This window comes from Narcine bancroftii, chromosome 14, assembly GCF_036971445.1.
Source record: "Narcine bancroftii isolate sNarBan1 chromosome 14, sNarBan1.hap1, whole genome shotgun sequence".
NCBI lineage: Eukaryota > Metazoa > Chordata > Chondrichthyes > Torpediniformes > Narcinidae > Narcine > Narcine bancroftii.
The window spans coordinates 33,515,757-33,532,113 of record NC_091482.1 but is presented as its reverse complement, the minus strand read 5'-3'; the positions used below and the strand labels follow the sequence as shown (position 1 = coordinate 33,532,113).

Below are 16,357 nucleotides of genomic sequence, written 5' to 3'. Positions count from 1 at the left end.
GATAAAATGGCAAGGCTATCTTTACAAATTTTTATTTTTTTTCATTTAAAAACCTACACCCCCGGTACATTTTAAGTGGCAAGAGGAAACCGGAGCCCCCAGGTAAAACCTACACAAAGGGAGAACATACAAACTCCTTACAGACAGTACAAAATTCAAACCCTGGTCCTGATTACTGGCACTGTAAAGGCATTGCACTAATTGCTACACCTACCATGCCGCCCTTGGGTGCTCCTGACAAGGCCACCCTTGAATTAAGGACCAGGTAGGCCATTTTAAAAGTTTGAACAGAGCCAGTCTGAAGTCACATCCAAGCCACAATGCATAAGAATATTCAGCATTTCAGGAACAGTATCAATGGAAACCACTGCAAAACTTAAACTCACCTCCAAATTATGAGTCAGTCTGGACAGCTATCTCAAGATTTCCACAAAAAATTGTTAGAAGCCACTTCCTCCTGGGTTATTTGATACTTTATATTCTGAGTTAATTGGTCCTGTATCTCTTAGGTTACATGATACTATCTATATTGAATTATTTTGTCCTGTATTTCTGGGTTTTTTGGTGCTCTGTGTGTCATAGGTCATTTTATACTGTATGTGCTGGGTTATTTTTGGAGGGGATAAAATCAATGTGAAGCTTCAGAGATGAACGAGTAATGTCAACAAGGTTAATGCCAGCAAATCTACCCTATGAGGTTTGGAGACTGAGACATAATGTACATCTGCAACTCTTGCTTTATTTAGAACTGGCAGAGATAGCCACTGTTAAATAGAGAAAGTCACACCATCAACACTCTTTACACTTAGTTTAATTTTTGTCTATTTCTCCTGTTCGGCTCCGAATCATGGGTCCTCTACCGGCACCACCTACGGCTCCTAGAACGCTTCCACCAGCGTTGTCTCCGCTCCATCCTCAACATCCATTGGAGCGCTTACACCCCTAACGTCGAAGTACTCGAGATGGCAGAGGTCGACAGCATCGAGTCCACGCTGCTGAAGATCCAGCTGCGCTGGATGGGTCACGTCTCCAGAATGGAGGACCATCGCCTTCCCAAGATCGTGTTATATGGCGAGCTCTCCACTGGCCACCGTGACAGAGGTGCACCAAAGAAAAGGTACGACTGCCTAAAGAAATCTCTTGGTGCCTGCCACATTGACCACCGCCAGTGGGCTGATAACGCCTCAAACCGTGCATCTTGGCGCCTCACAGTTTGGCGGGCAGCAACCTCCTTTGAAGAAGACCGCAGAGCCCACCTCACTGACAAAAGGCAAAGGAGGAAAAACCCAACACCCAACCCCAACCAACCAATTTTCCCTTGCAACCGCTGCAATCGTGTCTGCCTGTCCCGCATCGGACTTGTCAGCCACAAACGAGCCTGCAGCTGACGTGGACTTTTTACCCCCTCCATAAATCGTCGTCCGCGAAGCCAAGCCAAAGATTTCCATTCATTCTAAAAGGGAAATTCTTTTAAAAACAACTGCTGATGGAAAAATAATGGGTCAGGTGGTGTTATATGTGGATTGTAGAGAAGCACACATCGGATTGCGGGTGGTCACATGAGCACCCTGTCTGAAACTTATTCGGAGGACGCATCACCTGCCAATCAAGGTTAAATTCCAGCCACCCATTAGTGCACACCTTACCACTGGCTCATTTAAATAAATGCATTATTGGTCAGATGCCATATAAAACATCAATGCACACCACATTTGTCTCTCTCTCAGCCACTTGGACCAAGTCCAGGACATCGCTTCACGCCAGGTTACTCCGGAGGAGATCGCTGGAGGAATCACGCACAAGGTGTGGTCTCCACTGAGTTGAGCCATAGTACTGCAATAGATCAGGACTTGCAGAGAGAGCCACATCTGGCCAATGATGATAGAGGGAATCCGACTTCAGTTTTATTGTCAGAGTGCATGAACATCACATACAACCCTGAGATTCCTTTGTCCTGCAGGCGTGGCAGAATCACCACTAATTGGTCGTGTAAAAAATGAACTGTACACAGCGTAAAACATGTAAAGAAATAAAGAAATGTACACAAACTGACTACAATACAGAGAGAACAAAAAGAAAATTAATAAAGTGCACAAGAATCCTCAAAATTTTTTTTTAATTTCGGCAAGCAAGCAAACCCTTGTCCACCCTGTTACTTCTTCAAATTATGTGTGAAAGTTGTTCTTCCTTTTAAAATATTTTTATTGAGTTTAACATACAAGCCTACTTAAATAATGATAATTGCATAGTGATTAATTTTTTTACAAGTAAACACACAAAAAGAAAAGGAATAAAAAATATATAAAACTACTTCAAGTTACTTTTAGTATCTCAAACTGTTGGTAATATGCAGCCATGTCAGACCTTTTATTGAAATAATTTGATAAACTAAAGAAAAAAAACAAAAAATCTATAAATTAATCTATTCCCTACCTTTAGTCAAGGCTACCTTATACAGATAGTCTCCAATTTACGACCATAATGGGGACCGAAGGATTGGTTGTAACTCAGAATTGGCCATAAGTTGTGGAACGGGACCTCGGGCTACTGCCAGGAGCAGGGACCACTGTATACAGTACTTTTAATACAAAATATGTACTTGTACAGTATTCACTAAGGAGAAGGATATTGGGAGATGCGAGATAAAAAAAAGCAAATTGGGTAAATATGGGGAATATAGAGATTACAAAAGGTGTAGTTTTAAGGCTTTTGAAGAATATAAAGGTGGATAAGTCTCCGGGACCAGACGGGATCTTCCCCAGGACATTGAGAGAAGTGAAGGAGGAAATAGCAGAGGCTCTGGCGGTAATTTTCCAAATGTCATTAGATATGGGGATAGTGCCGGAGGATTGGCGCATTGCGCATGTGGTTCCGTTATTTAAAAAGGGTTCAAGGAGGAAGCCTGGCAACTATCGGCCTGTAAGTTTGACATCTGTGGTAGGTAAATTAATGGAGAAAATTCTTAGATAGTACTTATAAACATCTGGATAGACAGGGTCTGATCAGGAGCACTCAACATGGATTTGTGGGAGGAAGGTCATGTTTGACCAATCTGATTGAATTTTTTGAAGAGGTGACTAGGAATGTGGATGAGGGTAGCGCAGTGGATGTTGTCTATATGGACTTCAGTAAGGCACCACATGGAAGGTTAGTTATGAAGGTGCAGTCTTTAGGTATAAATTTTGAGATAGTCAAATGGATTGAACATTGGCTGAAAGGGAGAGGCCAGAGAGTGGTAGTGGATAATTGTCTGTCAGGTTGGAGGCTGGTGACCATGGTGTGCCTCAAGGATCTGTATTGGGCCCATTGTTGTTCGTTATATATATTAATGATCTAGATGATGGGGTGGTGAATTGGATTAGTAAATATGCAGACGATACTAAGATAGGTGGAATAGTGGATAATGAAGAAGGTTTTCAAGGATTGCAGAGGGAAGTGGGCTGAAAAATCGCAGATGGAATTTAATGCTGATAAGTGTGAGGTGCTTCATTTTGGTAAAAAGAATCAGAATAGGACATACGTGGTAAATGGGAGAGCATTGAGGAATACAGAAGAGCAGAAAGATTTAGGAGTAACGGCACATCGTTCCCTGAAGGTAGAAACTCACGTGAATAGGGTGGTGAAGAAGGCTTTTAGTATGCTGGCCTTTATCAATCATTGCATGGAATATAGGAGTTGGGAGGTGATGTTGAGATTGTATAAGACGTTGGTGCGGCCTAATTTGGAGTTCTGTGTGCAGTTCTGGTCGCCTAATTATAGGAAGGATATAAACAGAGTGGAGAGAGTGCAGAGAAGGTTTACCAGAATGTTACCTGGGTTTAAGCATCTAGAGTATAGGGAGAGATTGGACAGATTAGGTCTTTATTCTTTGGAGCGTAGAAGGTTGAGAGGGGATTTGATAGAAGTATTTAAGATTATGAAAGGGATAGACAGAGTGGATGTGGATAGACTATTTCCATTAAGAGGAGGAAAGATTAAAACAAGAGGACATGAGTTAAGAATTAAGGGGCAGAGGTTTAGAGGTAACATGAGGGGGAACTTCTTTACTCAGAGTGGTAGCAATCCGATGTGGAATGAGCTTCCGGGAGAAATAGTGGCGGCGGAGTCAATTGTATTATTTAAGAAAAGGTTGGACAGGTATATGGATGAGAAGAAGATGGAGGGTTATGGGCATTGTGCAGGGAGGTGGGACTAGAAAGGGGTGTTTGGTTCGGTGCGGACTAGAAGGGCCTAATGGCCTGTTTCCATGCTGTAATTGTTGTTATGTTACATGTTATGTTTTAATAAAGATTTTTTTAAATTTTGGTCGAATTTGCAGGTGGACGTAACTCACATAGGTCAGAAGTCAAGGTCTGCATGCATGTTTAGTCATTTAAAAAATCAATAGTATGGAATCACTGGCAACCCCAGGGAACAGGCAAAGAATCAGCGGAACATATAGTAATTACTTCTTCTTCCAATATAAAAAAATTCTAAGAATGGGCCCCATAATTTCATAAATTGAAACTTTCTATCTTTAATATATCGGATTTTATCTAATGCACGTCGTTCTTACTAGAAAACTGAGTACATTTTTAATTGATAATCGATTTCTAAAGCATGTGAGTATCAGAGAAGTTATTTCTGATTATGCCTATTATATATGAATTTGTAAATAAATTAGAAATTTTTTTTCTATTTATTATAGATCCAGACCAAACTGGTTTGATTAAAAATCATTATTATAACTTCCATCAATTACTGAATATTCTATATATGCACTCTACCCAATTGATTTGATGTGTTCTTTCATTAGATGCTGAAAAAGCGTTTGATTGAGTTGAATGGAAGTATCTATTTGCTACATTCGGTAAATTTAATTTTGGTCCACATTATTAAATGGATTAAATTATTATATTTATGCCCTAAACTGTTGGTCCACTCAAATTTAAAGCAATTGACTATGTTTAATCTCAAAAGGGGAACAAGGTAGGGTTGTCCCTCAAGTCCTTTGCTTTTTGATATTGTATTCGACAGTGAGAATTTAATGGTATTATAGTTGCCCGCGCATAGACACGGACCGGCCCACAAAATGGCTGACGAACACAGCAACCGCGCGGACCTGGGGGTGACTCCGGCCATCGTCCCAGGTGACCTCCTGCATGGCGGGAAGGCTGGTACTATGATAGGAATGCTGGCCAATTCCAGGCCGGCATTCCGATGACACGGGGCCTGGACGTCAGTGCCTGGGGCTCGTATAAACGTGATGGCCAGAGCAATAAACCAGTCTCAACTTCAAGTCATTCTTCTCCATGGCCACATAGCACGAACACTACATTGGTGACCACCCAACAGGTCCAACCAGCTGTTGGACCTGAAGATGACAGACCAGGCAGAACCAGCAACCAGTCACACGATCTCACTCAGGCTCCCAACATTTTGTGTGTCACAGTCAGATGTGTGGTTCGAGCAGGCCGAGGCTCAGTTCCAGCTTCGACGCCCACTACTTCTATGTCGTGAGCGCACTCAATCAAGATACAGCAGCAAGGGTCATAGACTTCCTACAGCAGCCTCCGGACAAGGCAAATTCACAGCCCTCAAACAACTGTTAACCTGCACTTTTGGGCTCTCCCAGCGCGAGCATGCTGCCCAAATGCTGCATATGGACAAATTGGGGGCCAGGGCCTCATCCGCCCAAATGAGCGGAATGCTCGCTTTAACTGAGGACCACAAGCCTTGCCTGCTCTTCAATCAGATCTTTCTGGAGCAGCTGCCCGAGGATATCTGACCCTTGCTCATGGACAAGGACTTCAGAGACCTTGGAAATTTGCGGCCCGGTGGACAGGCTCTGGAGATTGAAGAAGGGCACCAGCACCGTCAAAGACAACATCAGCAAGCCCCACAAACAGCCAAGACCAGAGAGGAAAGTTAATACCCCAGGACAATTCTGCTATCATCAGTGATTTGGTGCAGTGGCCCGCTGATGCTGCCCACCCTGCCAGTTTCCGGGAAACGCCCTGGCCAACCTTCATTGATGGCTGCAGTAGTTGGCCTGTGTGATGGCCTCCTTTACATTTGGGTCTCCTTGTTGAGCATGCATTTCCTGGTCAACACCAGCGCCGAGATAAGCATCCTGCTCCCTGTAGGCCTCGACACCTGCAACAGCAAGCAGGGCCCAGTTTCTCCATCTGGGCTTTTGGTACCCGCACCATCCACCTTTGGTTCAGCAACTGTCTGTTTACATGGACCTTTACCCTTGAGGCAGTGTCGCAACTGCTTTTGGAGGCTGAGTTCCTTCGTGCCAACAGCCTACTTGTAGACCTCAAGAGACAGCACTTGGTACACATCAGAACTTTTCAGACGCTACCTCTTGGGGGGGGGGGGGGGGTGGGGGGGAACCAAACTACCCACTCACCACCTTGACTCTATAACACTTTCGGTCTATGAATTCACCCACGTCCTGGTGGAGTTCCCCTCCATAGTCATGCCACAGTTCTCCGCAGCCAAGATAAAGCACGGGGTAAGGCACCACATACTGACTGAAGGCCCCCCACTCCACACCAGGGCACACCGACTCCCTCCTGAAAAGCTCAGCCTAGCAAAGGGAGTTTAAAAATGGAGGAGTTGGGAGTCTGCAGCACTCTGACAATCCCTGGGCCTCACCCCTCCGCCAAAAAAAGCAGGGGGGGTGGGGGAAGGTGGAGGCCATATGGCGACTACCGATTCTCAACAAGGCCACCATGCAGTATAGAAATCCCATGCCCCAAAACTTTGCAGTTGTGCGCACACTACAAAACAATCATTATTGGGTGGTTCTCCCTTATCTATTACAATGATGGAACGTATTAATTCAATCAAACTGAATATTTTACCTAAATTTTCGTGTCTTTTTCAAATGTTACCAATTTTGATCCCCAAAACTTTTTTCAGCTCACTGGATTCATCTATTTCTACATATGTTTACCAGTGGGATAAACCACATACAAATAAACCTATATTCAAAACATCACACAAAATGGAGGATTATCACAGTCAGATTTTACTATTGGGCAATTAATATACGTAATTTACTTTTATTATTACACTTGGATATATCAGTAAATCATCCCTCATGGGCTGAAATGTAATTGTAGTTTACCAAAAAAAAAATCTATGTTGGCCATTTTAGGATTTTTTTTTCCATTTTCCAGATTAACAAATAATCCATTGATGAGAAATAGATTGCGAATTTGGCTCAGTTTAGGAAATTCATTGGAATTAATGTTTTTTTTACACTGGCTAGTCCAACTATAGATAACCATCTTGTTGGATGCAGGTTTCAAAGAATGGCATAGAAAAGGTATTCAAAGTTTCAAGTATCTTTTTATTTAAAATAATTTTGCCTCTTTCAATTACCAGCTAAATTTAGTCTATCCAATGGGCATTTTTTTCAGATAATTTCAAATGAGGCATTTTAATTCCAAACTTTCAGAATTTCTGCAAATTTCTAACACTAGATTCTTAATCTGTTTTTAATAATATCTTATTTCCATGGTGAATTAATAACATGTATTTATAATTTATTGGACTAAATTTAGTCCCAATGGCTGCAATCAAGAGATATTTGGAACAAGACTTGAACATAACATTTTCAGAAGATTGGTTTTCTACTCTCAGTTTATGCAAGACACTGCTAATTACAATTTAAGGTGGTGCATAGAACTCATATGTCCAAACAATTTTCAAGATTAATTTTCTCATGACTCATAAACCTTTATCGGCATCTCAGGAAAAAGTCATAGCTTCTACTTCATTGATACCCAGACGAGCTATTTTATTGAAATGGAAAGGAGATACTCATGTACAGTGGATATATGATGTAATGTCCTATTTAAGTTTAGGGACCTTGTTTAAGTGCAAATACTAAAAGCTGTCTAATATTTAACACATTTGTAGCTACTCTTCCATATTGTCCATTGGTAAATGTTTAATTATATTTCCCATTCCCAAATTTTCTATTGTCCTTCCAATGAATATTTATCTGGGGAAAAAAATGCATTCTTTACAGCAAAAGACAAATTTGTGTACCACTGTCAAAAAGTGTTACAAATGTACTGTCACTCTTGTACACATGTTGAACACTGAAGTATGGAACATGATTATGGAACATTGGAGCCTGGCGATATCAAAGAATATTTCATTGCTATTTGCAGTTCAATTTAAAGTATTTTTATTGCACTTTACAAAACTTTATGTGCAAAGAGAAAATGGCAAGTTTCACTGTTTAAACACCGTAAAATTTTAATCAAAGGGACATTCAACATTTTAGCTCAGGTGCTGCTCAACTCGCTGAGTTCCTTCAGCAGTTCACCTTCACTCCAGATTACATCTGGTGTCTCACATCTTCATTTTTACCAATGTAACTTCGCAGACCCGCAGCAATAGAATTTCACCAAGACTGTTTTTTAAATATACTTATTAATAACTACTAATAAAACAGTTAACTTAACCCCAACTATGTACAAATATACACATCTGTGTGTGATTGTTATTTCATAGGTCAGCAGCAATAGAAATTCACCAAGACAATGCTATCTTAAAACAACAATATTTATTAATAATATCTTACTTAACTCTAAAATTAACCACAACCAAGCGCCACTGTATATACGTGTGTGCATGGATTACCCAAACCATTACAGCTTAGGCACAATTCTGAAAAGTAAAATTCAAAGTTCAGCCTTGGGAATCTTGAGTTGAAACTCAGAAGCTTTAAACTGATGTTCAAAAGTAATTATGGGGCAGATGAGGCACTGAGTCAGACTTCTCAGAACTAACAATTTCCTGTTGAGTTCATTTCAGAGATATGTTTCTTCATACAAATGATTTGTCACAGCTCCCCCGTTCCTTGTATAAGGATTATGAGACTTGTGACCTCCACGATGCTTTCACAGACCCAGGCAAGGGTTTTAAATGAAGTAACCATCAAAATGGTCATGATCCAGAAACAAGAATTATCATGCTCTCTTTGCTCAGATATGGTTCAGTCATTACTGCTCTCTCTTGACAAAGAGAAACAGCAGAAGTGACCATCTTCTCCCAATGTCACTTTAATTCTGTCCACAGATGACTCTGGTTTGATACTAAAAATGTCTTCAAGTGTCTTTAAATCACATGATTAGCTCAAGTTTCAATTTGTTACCATAGTAATAAAACAGTGTCATATTACATGAAATTTCTTTTTGCCTGCTGCAAGGCAGATTCGCCACAGGCAGGAATTGCCTAAGCGCCACTTACAATCAGACACAAGCAAAAGAGAGTCCCCCCAGAGTCACCACAGATTTGCTTCCAGTGCTTCCACAGCCCCATAGTCCAGTCCAAACCACTGGTAACCTGAGCTCCAGATCCAAACCTCCAACACGATCAGGAACCTTCCGCACTCTCAGCACCTTCTCGCTTCCTAGTTCCAATACCTGGTACCCCTTCAGCCAGTCTCCAGCTGTCTGCAGCCCAGCGCAAGTCTCCCGACAGCAGTCTCCAGCAGACCACAGCTTCAGTGGGTTCCTCACCAAGAGTCGCCAGCAAAGCGCCACATACACTGGTCCGTCACTGTGGTCATCTCCTTCGCTCCTTTTCAGACGGGCAGAGAGTAATCTTCCTGTCCACTGGTGCCCTGCTCCAGTCCTCCGCTTCAACAGAGTCTGCAGCCTCTGGTGGCTGCTGCCAATAAGCGTTATCATTTTAGGCACAGGCCCGCAGTCACAGATTTTTTAAAACCGTGCAGAGCCAATGGCAGTTGACTGAGTGGCTGGACCCACGGTGCACTGCATCTCTGCTCCCCATGGGTCTGCACCAGCAGCAGTGCTGCCACTTCAGTACTTGAGCAATGCATGTTTCAGGTTCATTTCCCCAAAAGCAGGTGCTTTCTAAGCAAACAGTCCATTGTTCTAGCATTTCAACTGAACAATAGACAAACTGCCTACAGCTCTAAACTAACAGACAGGCTGTCTCTCTTAGCAAACATTTAGGCTTTCAATGGAACAATAATAAGGCTTTTATGGCTTCTGGACATAGCCTCTACGTCTGCTTCAAAATGGTGTCATGTGTGGGTTTCCCTCTCCAACCTCCAAGGTAACCCATTAAAATATAATATATAAAAATACAGATTAAAAATAACATAACTTTATCAGTGATACCCAAACCATTACAGCTTAGGCACAATTCTGGAAAGTCAATTCAAAATTCTGTCTTAGAAAATCTGTGTTGAAACTCAAGACTTTTAAACTTATGTCAGAAGTAATCACAAAGGAGGGGAGAGAGACTGAGTGATCAAACTACGGAAAACTCACGAATCCTTGTCCAGTTGCTTCCAGAGAAATGTCCTTTCATACAAATGGTTGTCACAACTCCCCTTTTCCTTGCGGAGGGGAAAAGAAACATACAACTTCAACAACCCAGTCACAGTTCAGTCAAAATGACCACGATCCAAATGAATTCTCCTGCTCCCTTTACCCAGATATGGGTCAATCAAAATGACCAATACAATGATCACAGTGCTTCAATAATTCCCGACAAGGAAAATCCACCAAATTGTCTATTTCACATAGAATCAGCTCACCTCTGTGCTCAGCAGATGGTTGGTTGGTCAATAACCAATCCTGTTTCTTTAAGTGTCCCAATCACATAACTCTTAATCATCCTTTTTTTCCAGAGTGTCAACTTTGAGTAATCTCTCTACTTAATGGTATGTCTCACCACATGGTTTCACCCTGTTTTAACCTTTAAAGTGAGAGTGTGTGTGATAAGCCGAAACCATCAGTTTGAGCTTGATTCTGAAAAGTCAATTTTAAACTCCAGTTTCAAACATCTTCTTGACTTTAGGATCCTTTTAAATTGCAGTTCAGAAGTAATTATGTAACACTTTTAAACATTATGTTCAGATCACTTTAAACTCACAAGTCTCTTGATGAGCTGTCTTTCAAAGAGATATTCTTCAAACAGGAGTGACCATCTTCTGGGCACATGAGGCTGCCACTTTTCTTAAAAGAGCAGTGGGAGTGCCTATTTTCTTTTAAAAACCCACTGGGTATTCCTTCTGTTAATAAGAACAACACAGATTCTTTTCAAAGGATTTGTAAACTTTAATTCTCAGAGGTCAGAAGTGGTCTTATTTAAAAGCCAGTTATATTGTGCAACTCCTGTGATAAGGATAATGCAAGTCTTGTCTTTTCAGGAGATCAAGTGTTTCTTCTAATGAAAATGTCTCTGCCTCCAGTATATAGTTCTCTGACATCATGTGACATCATCAATGAGATCTGTCTAAATTCGTGGACACCACATGATCATCTTCTGGAATCTTTGTTGCCAACTCATTTCTTAGAAACCATGCGACCTTCATTAACTCTGGCTTGCAGACATCACAACTCTGAAAGATGACCTCACTTCTGAATGTATCGTATTGGATGCGTGTAACTCTGTTCCAAACCCACTACAATACCCAATATTTATAGGATATATAGCTTAACATTAACCAAAATATATAAAGATCCATTACAGATCACACGATCACCATAATTTATGAATAACTCCTTGGTCATGTTTTTTTCTGCAATCAAATTCTTAAAATATTTATTATTTACTCTTTAGATGCTATGAAAATGAAATTGTTAATACAGAATTACTGCAAAATGTTCAGGAGCATGAATTATGATTTTTTTAAAAAGTAACCAAATATTAAAACCTGATGTGAAAAACAAGGGGGTAAAAATTCGTTCACACTACAGCGATTTTTGTAATTAACCAGTTTGACTTTTCTAGTGCCCTTTGGCAAGATTTTCCCCTCAGCCTAACTTTGCTAATTGAGGTCCCACCTCCCAGGTGCTGATTGGCTACGCCGGGGCTTCCGTCAGAGCCAGCGGGCTCTCTGTTGGACAAACCAACTGACCGTCAGGAACAGAAGCGCTCGGCAAGTTAGGTTCACGAGAAACCACCACCTTGGGCTCGCTGCAATGCAGGTTATACCAACTCCCCCCCTCCCAAAAAAAACCTGAAGACTACAAACAGCTCACCCGTGAAAAAAAAAACAATAGAATTTGTCATTGAGGGTACGTTATTTCCAACCCCCCACCCCCACCCCCACCCCCCCCCCCACCCCCACACACACACAAAAAGCCCGTTTGCTTGATGTATCCTGCCGCAAAACGACGCCGGGATCAACGCTCCGCTGGAAGAAAATACAAACAGCATCCACTGCAAAAAAGAAATCCCGCCCGGTTGGGGCGGCGGAAGCGCCTGTGACCGAGTGAATCTCCGCGGGGACCGCGAGTGAAGGGAGCCGTGTATCCCTCCGCCCCACAGCCGGCCCGCGCGCCCGCCGGCAGCGAAACGAGGGCAAGCGGCCGCTCGACCCGCGTCGCTTCACCTCGTCGACGCTGCCCGGTTCGCCCATTGCAACGGAGGGAAGAGGACGGCGAGGTTGCCGCTGGTATTCGCCCCCTCCCCCACCCCCGAGCTGGCAGGTTGGTGAAGAAAGGCGCACAAGACCAGTCCCCGCGAAAGTGGCGACGCGCACACACTCGGAAAATTTCCCAGCAGCCGCCGGTGGAAAATTCTAGAAAGGAAAGGAATTCGAGTCGGGGGGAACAGCGATCGAATCATCTGTCACAATGTTATTGCACGGCCATCGGTTACCTCAACTCCAGACAAAATTCCGGCTTTGCAATAAACCCCAAATAAAAGCCAAAATCGCGCACCCCAGGCGAACTCCAGCTCAGCTGACGGAACCTTGTCCCTATTGTTCCCTTCAGCCTGTGCGAAGGTAGAACGCATGCGTGCTGCGTCCTGTGCATGCCGGGTCATGGAGTCCTGCGCGGCCTTCGTGGCCTCCCGGCCTTCTTCCAAAACGAGGGCCGCGAACTCCAATCCCCAGAATGCCATGCGGTTAACATTTTAGGCTGTTAATACCTTGTAGTTGATTGGGGAAAAAAGATAAGAAAGGTTTCTGTTTAGTTTGTGCAGCCGCTTGGTGCCCTGGATTAAAAACGGCAGCTCTTGCTGCAAAATGCAGGGGGAAAGGATCATGTACCAACTTATTTCGATCATAACTAATGATGCTATAATTATCCTTTTTAAGGCAGACTGAAAGTTCTTAATAGAATGATTTCACTTTCTCTTGCATCACTTTCAATCATTTTTATGATATTTAATTGCAGAATGTAACAATCTCAGGAAACTCTTTAAGCAGATAAGTAATTTGGCATCTTTTGCTTGGAATTAATGATCATTTGGCATCTGGCTCACTCAAGTGGGGTATGTGTTTGTTAAATGTAAAAAAGGTGGAAAGAGGGATTCAGGGTGTAAGAAGTGCCTTCGCATTCACAAAATGTGCTCGAGACAAAAGTTGAGAACAAAGAACATTTATTTATATTTACAACATTGCAAGGTTGGGTAGTCTCCCCTTACCTCGGGAAAGTACCCAGAGGGCGGGAAGCCTCTTTGTTTTTATACAATTTTTACTTCACCTCCCCTTAAATTTGTCTTACATTTGTCCTTCTTGGATTGGTTTGGCACTTTTCCCTCTGACTCTTGACTGACTCCAACTTTCTCTTATCCTGTGCTCACACCTCCTTTCCCCACCCCCTATTAAACAAGCTCTTTGTGTGTAGGTGCATATTTCTATGTCTGCTTAAATTCCTCTGTTATCTTGTTTACTCTGTTCTGCTTTTTCATGTGCCATTTTACACAAATAACATTTTAGCTTTTTCCTTGTTTTTTCTTTCTACCTTCTATAACTGTTTCAGAACTCCTACCATTAAAATAATAACTGTTTCTAAACTCCTGCAATTAAAATAACCATTTCTAAACTCCTTCAATTAAAATAATAACTGTTTCTAAACTCCTACAATCCACCCCTTAAAAAGAGCTACGCTTTCAAACCTGTCTAAATAATAGAGGTTTCTTTTTCCCATAGTTTCAGAAGGTTCTCTGACGCCTCAGCATAATCCTGTTGTTGCAGAACCATAATGGGATTGATTTGTCGAATGGCTCGTCTAACCAAACACTGGAGGCAAGGAAGGATGCAAGGGATCAGTATTAAGGCAAGAAGTATAAAGACAATGAAGATAAGTGCTGAATGTATCCATGACCAGGAGCTACTAAACCATTTAGACAACCATGAGCCAACGGCGGGGTGCCATGTTTGCACAGGCACATGGGAGAGTTTCCGTATACCTGAAGAGATATCTTTAACAGCTTGTCCATTATTATCAATTGTAAGGCAGCAATTGGAGAGATTCAGCTTGCCACACACACCACCTTCTGCAGCCAATAAATAGTCCAGGGCTAGGCGGTTCTGATAAACGGTAGCCCAGATTTGCTGTTGTTCCTCTGCCAACAAATCTAAGGCAGTAGCTGTCTGGTTAGTAATTACTTCTAGGACAGCCTGCAAACGGATTAGACAATTAAGCATGTAAATTGGAGTTCGGTACCCCCATGAACCATCCTGTGTCCACGTAGCCGGTCCATAGTATGAAATTATGCGTTCAGGGGGCCAGTCATCCCCCCATTTGCTGATCTCAGCCGAACGGCGTTGTGTGGGGGAATGTAATCAAGTGGAAATATGTTCATCGGAATCTGGAGGAAGAAGTTGAATCATACCAATACAACAAGTCCCACTCTAGTCGGGTTCAAGGTATGTATAAGCCATATTTCCACAAATCCAATATAAGCTGTCGGGTGCATAGCCGGAAGGACTAGAATCTTCCCAGAAGGATGTCAGCGCAGGAATAGCCTGATAAGGGTTGAAACCAGTGCAATTCCAAAACTCAACATCAGCAAGGTCAGATGTGTCATTAATGGGAACCGAGGGTACACAGGGAACATCTGATTGATTAGAAAGGGACAGGAAGCCGGTAGGCGGGGTTGGAACCCAATTTCCACTAGTGATATTTTTCCAGCGCTGGCAAGCCAAATCGCCCTTTGTGTACTTGCCGTGTTCTTTTACCAAGCACTCAAAGCCTTATGGATGATTTTCCAACTTCAAAGACTCACGGGATCGACCAGAAGTGCTAGTGAAAAGATTGGAGGCAAGAAGTGTACGATCATCTAATGGCTCACCTCACCATGGCCAAGTTCCATTCCGGGTTGGGCCGCTACAAATCCAACAGTTACGAACACCAAGCTCTTGGACGGTAAGTGGATGTAAATCGACCTATAGGTTATCTCCAAGTCTATGCCTATTGGCTTGTATTCTTGCCCTCTCATACAAGTTCTTTTGAGACTCGTGTGGCGAAACGGTGATCATGTTGGTACACTATACTTAGAACCTGCCCACAGTGAAATCACTTCCTTCACTAGAGGGTCTCCCGGTTTGCCTAATTTGGAGGTGCAGCAGGGTCCCGGGGGAGTGGGGGGGCAGGACAGGAAGAATCTATTTCTTGACCTACTTAGGGGAGAACCCTCTCCTAGACTTAGAAAAATGGTATATGTCTCAGAGGCAAAAGAACAATTGTCATTCTTTCTTGGGACTACACAACCTTCCTTCGTCCCCGTCCACTTCTCAAAATACTTAATCTCCCTAAGCTCAACATCATTACTCGAAGTGCTGCCCCTCTTCCAAGAGGACTTAACACATTGGGAGAAAGACAGAGTGGAGGCGAAAGCAATGGGGAAAATAAAGAAAAATACAAACAAGCACATTATTATACACAAATCAAATTTTTCGTCGCAGGGTGAGGTTGAGGTCGCTAGGATGTCGCTCCGACTGCCAATATGAGCCTTCTAGGTCAGTGGAGATATTCTCGAGGGGCTGGTGATAACGTTTCACCCTCTGGACATGAGTCCACCCTTTTTCACGCGTTCGTACAGCAGTATCTGTAACTAGAAGGACAAAAGAAGGACCATCCCAGGTTGGCATCAACTTAACATCTGTCCAACTCTTTATCAATACCCAGTCACCGGGTTGAATGGTATGTATGGGGAATTTCAAAGGCGGCGTCTGCGCCAGAATCCCCCTTCTTCTCAGATCAGCCAATGTGGCGGAAAGTTCCTGCAGATACTTAGATATAAATTGATCGTTTTCCTCTGGTATTGGGAGGTCTGCATGGGAGCCCACATAGGGAAGGCCGAACATCATTTCATATGGGGAGACAGCAATATCACGACGGGGAGCGTTTCGAATACGAATCAAAGCCAGGGGTAAACATTTAAGCCAGGAGAGACCTGTCTCAGCACACAGGTGGGTGAGCTGGTTTACTCCCAAGGATGCCTCCTTTGCGACCTCATCTGCCTGTCTGTTACCTTGGGCTTTGGGGCTTTCCCCTATATGATGTCCCCGGACATGGACCACGGCCACCTCCTTAGACAGCATTAAAGCATCTAAACATTTGATTATTAAATTTTC

At 42.8% G+C, this 16,357-nt stretch overlaps 1 protein-coding gene across 5 annotated transcripts in view; it reads right to left on the bottom strand.

Moving 5' to 3' along the window:
* Nucleotides 1-12,791, bottom strand: part of LOC138749418 (general transcription factor II-I-like) — a 188,504-nt gene extending 175,713 nt beyond the window's left edge. For 3 of the 5 annotated variants that reach the window (XM_069910709.1, XM_069910707.1, XM_069910711.1), the window contains exon 1: nucleotides 12,649-12,791. The gene's annotated coding sequence lies outside the window, so the exon portion shown is untranslated. Of the gene's footprint in view, nucleotides 1-10,914; nucleotides 11,054-12,648 lie in introns of all 5 variants that reach the window. The other 2 variants (XM_069910710.1, XM_069910708.1) reach the window with 1 other exon arrangement.
* Nucleotides 12,792-16,357: the final 3,566 nt, after the last annotated feature.